This window comes from Panthera onca, chromosome E3 (genome assembly GCF_046562875.1).
Source record: "Panthera onca isolate mPanOnc1 chromosome E3, mPanOnc1 haplotype 2, whole genome shotgun sequence".
NCBI classification, from domain to species: Eukaryota; Metazoa; Chordata; class Mammalia; order Carnivora; family Felidae; genus Panthera; species Panthera onca.
In genome coordinates, this window is record NC_138354.1 from 5,952,743 (window position 1) to 5,959,611 (window position 6,869).

Here is a 6,869-nt window from a genome sequence, read left to right on the forward strand (position 1 = left end):
TCTCACAGTTCGTGAGTTTGAGCCCCACATTGGGCTCTGTGCTGACAGCATTCCCTGGAGCCTGCTTGGAATTCTGTCTCCCTCTCTCTCAGCCCCTCCCTCCCTCTCTCTCTCTCTCAAAATAAATAAACTTAAAAACAATGTTTAATTAAAAAAAGTCAAATAGCCTGTAGAAAATATATACATTTTTAAGAGAACTGGGGAAATGAGAAAATCGAATGCTTGAAAATATTTGTGGTATTGGGGACTTAGAGTTAAATTTTTAGGTATAATAATAATACTGTGGTTGTGTTTTTTAAAAAGCAAGTCTTTGGGGCACCTGGGTGGTTCAGTCAGTTAAGTGGCAGACTTCGGCTCAGGTCATGATCTTCCGGTTCGTGAGTTCGAGCCCCGCATTGGGCTCTCTGCTGTCAGCACAGAGCTCACTTCGGATCCTCTGTCCCCCCTCTCTCTCAAAAATAAATAAACATTAAAAAAAAAAAACAAAAAACCTTATCTGTTAGAGACACATTACCGAAACATTTACTGATGAAAGATGATGGCTGGAGTTTACTTCAAAACAGCCCCGGGTGGGGAGGGTGGGTGTGATGTGGGGGACAGAGGTGGAGAGTGTAATTGAGCCCAAGCTCCTTCCTTTCACAGGACGGGCCAGTAAGTCAAGGAACAAGATGTTTTTAGGGGCAGGGAAGGCAACTTTACTCGGAAAGCCAGCAAACAGAGCATGTGGTGGGCTCTTGTCCCAAAGAAACAACTCCTCTCGCTATGAAATTCAAACTTCTTTTCTGCCTGCAGAAAGGGGGACGAGTGAGGGGCATTGGAGTCAAAAGATCACTAACCTCTGTAGCCTGGGGCGGAAGGTCACGCAACTTTTTTGTTCTCCGTCAGTTGATGTGGGGGTACAGGAATCTGGTCATGCCATTCCCATAAATCTTAAACATGGAGTCATTTCTGTCTTCCTTGCCTCCTCAGGTGAGGTAGGTTTTAGGTAAAAAAGCAGCTTTTGCAAATCTGAGCTGTAAGCAAAATTCCTTCGATGAGCAGCAGGCCTATGTGCAGGGCTAATCAGAAGTTCCTGAGCTAGGGGCGCCTGGGTGGCTCAGTCGGTTAAGCGTCTGACTTCGGCTCAGGTCACGATCTCACGGTCCGCGAGTTCGAGCCCCGCGTCGGGCTCTGGGCTGATGGCTCAGAGCCTGGAGCCTGCTTCCGATTCTGTGTTTCCCTCTCTCTCTGCCCCTCCCCCATTCATGCTGTGTCTCTCTCTGTCTCAAAAATAAATAAACGTTAAAAAAAAAAAAAAAAAAGTTCCTGAGCTAGAGGAACTCTAAGCGTGACTCTTGGTTTCGGCTCAGGTCATGATCTCACGTTTTCATGAGACCGAGCCCAGCTTCCGGCTCTGTGCGGAAAGTGCAGAGCCTGCGTGGGATTCTCTCTCTCTCTCTGTCTCTCTGCCCTTCCCCTGCTAATGCTATCTCTGTCTCTTTCAAGGTAAAATAAACTTAAAAAAAAAAAAGAAGTTCCTAAGCTAATAGGTCACAGCAGCAAGGGAAACCGTAGCAACATGGAGTCAGACATGCTAAGTTTCTCCCTGGGGAGTGACTGTAAGTTGGCCGCTTACTGAAGCTGAGGTGGGGGTGGGGGCGGTGGGTACTTGACATTTACTTTCTCTATTGTTATTTGTATTTGAAATTTTCCTTAATAAAAAGGCTTTTGTTTTTAATGTTTTTTTGATGTTTATTTTTGAGAGAGAGACAGACCATGGGTGAGGGAGGAGCAGAGAGAGAGGGAGACACAGAATCTGAAGCAGGCTCCAGGCTCTGAGCTGTCAGCACAGAGCCCAACACGGGGCTTGAGCCCACAAACCGTGAGATCATGACCTGAGCCGAAGTCAGACGCTTAACCCACTGAGCCACCCAGGTGCCCCGAAAGCCTTGGTTTTTTTTTTTTTTTAATTTAAGATGCAGTGAACTTCCCAAAGTAGTAATAACTTTTTAACCAAGTTCAGAAGTTAATTTTTAATTGGCTAAAATATCTGATCAACAAATGGGTTTTCTCTCAGTGGAAGAAAAAAGTGATTTTTTTCCCCCAGAAAAGAAAAATTTGCCTGATATGTTATGCTTACTAGTAAATTAAAAAAAAAAATATATATATATATATATATATATTATATATATATATATATATGGCCAGCTTGAGGACCTCAGTGAACCTAATGTCTTACCCCCACCTCTGTGATGATTTCTCTGGAACCCTGTTGCCCAGCCCTGTATGCCCAGGGTCCCTATGCCTCCCAAGGCAGTTCTCCCGATGCCTCAGCCTTTTTTAGGGACCACCCTCTCCAAACCTTCTCAGTAGCTGCTAGCATTCCACAGCCCGGTACTCCACCCCCCCCCACCCCCCACCCCCGCAGTCCCTTTGTGTGTCTTTAAGGCCAATTTGTCCCTGGCTTCCATGGCTTTGTTAATTAAATTTGTTCTCGAGGGTGTGGCTTATCAACAAACCTTGCATTTACTGAAGTGGCCATAAAGGAACTCCTAGTAGGTCAAATTTCACCATTGCCCCTGCAGGCTCATCTACAGAAAAGTTTTGCTTTTTGCTAAAAGGCATGCCCCTCTGGGCTGAGGGCTCAGTGTGCCCGTGGGACTTAGTCGTCTGTCCAATTCATCAAACCCACTGATTCGGTTCCCAGGAGCCAAGAGTTTTGCACTGCACATGTTGAAAGGGTTTTCCACAGGTGTTCAAAGACATGCCCTAAAGTGGAGGTCCTGTGGCGCCAGCAGCCTGAGCGGTGTCTGTGGCCCCCTGCTCCTTGACCATGTGTCTCAAGGTCTGAGGTCACGAGCACCTCCTGGGATCTGAGGGGTCCTTCGCTGTCAGCCTGGCCTGCCTGTCTGGGGCAGCTGCCACGGGAGCGACCTGGACCCAGAATCACCCTCCAGAGAGCAGGGAGGGAAAGTTGGCCCTGACACAGCATCTCTGAGCCTCAGTTTTCTTGTCTGCAAAATGGGGAGAGAATAAGGGTACCTACTGTATTGGTTTCCTGGGGCTTCTATAACAAATGACCACAGACTTGGTAGCTTAACACAACAGAAATTTGTTGTCTCACCATTCTGGAGGCCAGACGTTCAAACCCACGTCCCTGGTCTAAATTCAGGGTGCTGGAAAGACGGAGCTCCCTCGGGCGGCTCTAGGGGAGGATCTGATTCTTGCTTCTTCCAGCCTCCAATGCTGCCTCCATTCCTTGGTTTGTGGCAACATAGCTCCAGCCTCTGCCTCGGTGGTCCCGTGGCTTCCTCCTCTTCTGTGCCAAACGTCCTTCCGAATCTCTCTTATGAGGACACTTTGGGGAGCATGTTAGAAATTCAGACTCTTAATGCTCACCTGCAGAGATTCTGATTCTTTAGGCCTGGGGGCAGGAATCTGCACTATTTTTTAAAGTTATTTGTATATATTTATCTTTTTGAGAGAGAAAGAGAACAGGCTGCGGAGGGGCAGAGAGAGGGAGGGAGAGAGAGAGAAATCCCAAGCAGGCTGCACGCCGTGGGCACAGAGCCCAATGCGGGGCTCAAACTCACAAGCTGTGAGATCGTGACCCGAGCTGAAACCAAGAGTCAGACACTTACCCAACTGAGCCACTCAGGCGCCCCTATGTGTTCAGAGCTTTTATGAAAATGTTTCTGAAATGTATTACGTATTCTCCCCGACAGTGTTTCCGGACAGTAGCTCAGCCTTTTACAGCGAACACAGCGATGGAGGCCACACGATTCTTGCCTTGCCCACCTGTCATCGGAGCAGCCCAGCAGGTGGAAAGACGGCGAGGCGTCTGCTCCAACCTGAAAGCACGGACGCCTTTAGCACTCAGGTTCCCGTTTTCGATTTTCCAGTCTCCTTCCTCCTGCCAGGTAACTATTGTTTCATCTGTAGGCACCCCTCCTGCAGGCAGACGTCCCCTCTCTCTCACTTCCCCTCATTTTATTTGGACTCTTCTAGTAGCTGTGGGCTGGGAAGTGATACTACCGAGGCTTGTTAGCACTTTTTGCAAAAGAACAGTTAATGGCCTTGAGGTAGGAGCCTTGAGGAGGTCTCTGAGGACAATCATCTTTTATTATTATTATTGGCTTATGTACCTTCCTCCACCACCAAGGAGAAACGTTTTGTATCCCTCACGTATTTTTAGTTGACTTCAAATTTTTTCATGAATTTAAATGGTTGCAAAGGATAAAATGTCTTACAGTTTGTAAATCTTAACATTGTAAAAATAATACTATGATATCACTCTCTTAAATGTATCCAATGAAACCTAAATGCCATGGTAATTTGATATCCATCGTCCTTCATTTAGAAGATACACGAAAAAGCTCTTCTTTTAATAGTAAAAATTTTGTAACTTCTGTGTCTCTCCTTGAACTCGTATTTCCATTCCATTTCTTCCACAAAATTGCATTCTCACGTAATATATTTTTATGCTTGAAAGTATTTTATTAATCATCCTATCATAATTCTCTCAACAAAAAGTACAGAAGTTAAAATTACATTTTTTAATTACCTGTGACCATAAAGCTCCAGAGTTAAATTTTTTTTTTCTGGGGTTTGAACTAACAGTACAATCATGACTATCCAATTTATCAAAACCAATTTATCGCACATCTTTATAAATAATTATAAGCATAAAAATAAAAGTTGTTAGGACTGCATCTGTTAGTGAGTTGGATAGGCTGCCTTTATTCTGTTCGTTCGGGAATCTGTGGATGAGCATAACCCTTGCTGCAAAGACCCAGAATTTAGCGTTGATTTTTCTCCTGTTTAAAAAAAAAATTTTTTTTTAATGTATATTTATTTTTGAGAGAGAGACACACACAGTGAGCGAGGGAGGGGCAGAGAGAGAGGGAGACACAGAATCTGAAGCAGGCTCCAGGCTCTGAGTTGTCAGCACAGAGCCCAACACGGGGCCCCGAACTCACAAACCGCGAGATCATGGCCTGAGTTGAAGTCAGATGCTCAACCAACTGAGCCACCCAGGAGCCCCAGATTTTTCTCCTTTTTTTTTTTTTTTTTTTTCAAATGTAAACTTAAAAAACAGACTGGTTCAGGGGTGCCTGGGTGGCCCAGTCGGTTAAGTGTCTGACTTCGGCTCAGGTCATGATCTCTCAGTTTGTGAATTCAAGCCCCACGTCAGGCTCTGTGCTGACAGCTTGGAGCCTGGAGCCTGCTTTGGATTCTGTCTCCCTCTCTCTGCCCCTCCCCTGCTCATGCTCTGTCTCTCTCTCAAAAATAAATAAACGTTAAAAAACCAGACTGGTTCATAAAATAAGTAGATGGGAATGGAAGGGGTTTTGTTACAGCAGCTCTCCTCAGCCATGTGAACTCTGTCAGCCTTATGGCCAAAACTCACATGCTGATCTATCATGAAAAACTTTCCATCCGGTGACAAGTTCATTTGGGCTGAAAGCCCAGTTTTGGAAACACTGTGATTTGTACCCATTCTCCCTCTGCAATAGGGTTCTAGATGGAGGCAGAGAAACTGTGGGGGTTGGGGGGCAGAGAGGAAAGAGAGGAGACAGGAGAGAGAGAGGAGAGAGGTAGAGAGAGGGGAGAGAGAGGAGAGGAAAGAAAGAGCTAGGGATGGGAGAAGGGAGTCTTCGGAGGGCAAGGCAGCTAAGGGAAAGGTTGATGTCAGCTGCCTTCTCTGCTGAACACAATCCAGGCAGCTGATTTCCTTAACCCCGTGCGCCCCAGTTGAGATGGGAGTGCCAGAAGCTCCCAGAACTTGGCCTCGGAAGCCCGACCAGGCGAACACTTGGATTGATGGAGGGCTGTCTCATGCCTGGAGAATGTCGGCTTCCTGGGGACGGCCCTCCTGGGCCTCGCTTTGCTCAGTCCCCAGCGCCTGCGCAGGGCTGTCCACGCAGGCAGGGGAAGGGGATGTGTGAGGCTGAACTGTGGCGGGAGGCTGGGCCGGGAGACCCCCACGGCGAAAACGCCGCGACACCCACACTGACGATCAAGAGCGAGGAGGCCATCTGGGCATTGCTTCCGTGGTGCCAGCCTTCAGCTCGGCCCGTTTCAACGTGTTTCTGACAGAGCTAACCAGAGAGTCATCAGTAGAGCTGAAACCCTTTTCGATTTCACATTTGTGTCCATTTCTTCATTCACCGATTGGGCGGGCAGGAAGCCTTCATTAGGTTTCTGCCTTCCGCGTCCCGCACCCCATACAGAGCACAGGACACACACGTGAGTTGGGGGAGCCTTCCGTCCTCAGGGGCCTCACCATGGGGAGGAGGGACCGACAGGGAGACAACAACCCTCACCTGGAACAGAAATCCAGCCCTGGATGTGGCAGGAGGAAAAGAGATCTGGGATCTGGAGGGCTTTTCAGTGGTGGCCCTTCACGCTGTCTGCTCTGGACGGGCACCCACACCCACCTTTTCCCATCCGGGTAGGTTGGCATTTGGGGGAGGGGCAACCCTGATCTCGAAGCGTTCCCCAAACACTGACAGCTTCCAAATGGTGCCTCTTTTTATTTAATTTTTTTAAATGTTTTATTTTATATTTGAGAGAGAGAGAGAGGGGGTGAGCAAGGGAGGGGAAGAGAGAGAGGGAGACACAGAATCTGAAGCAGGCTCCAGGCTCCGAGCTGTCAGCACAGAGCTGTACACAGGGCTCAAACTCATGAGCAGTGAGATATGACCTGAGCCGAAGTCAGACACTTAAACGACCCAGCCACCCAGGCGCCCCCACACTGTGCCTCTTTGATGCGTGATGTGAGAAAAGTTTTGGGGTGGGGGAACTTCAGTGTTCCTGATCTCCCCAGGTGGGTGCCCCCAGCTCCCCATCTAAACCAGAGCTTAATGCTGGGCTGTGTCAGGTCACTG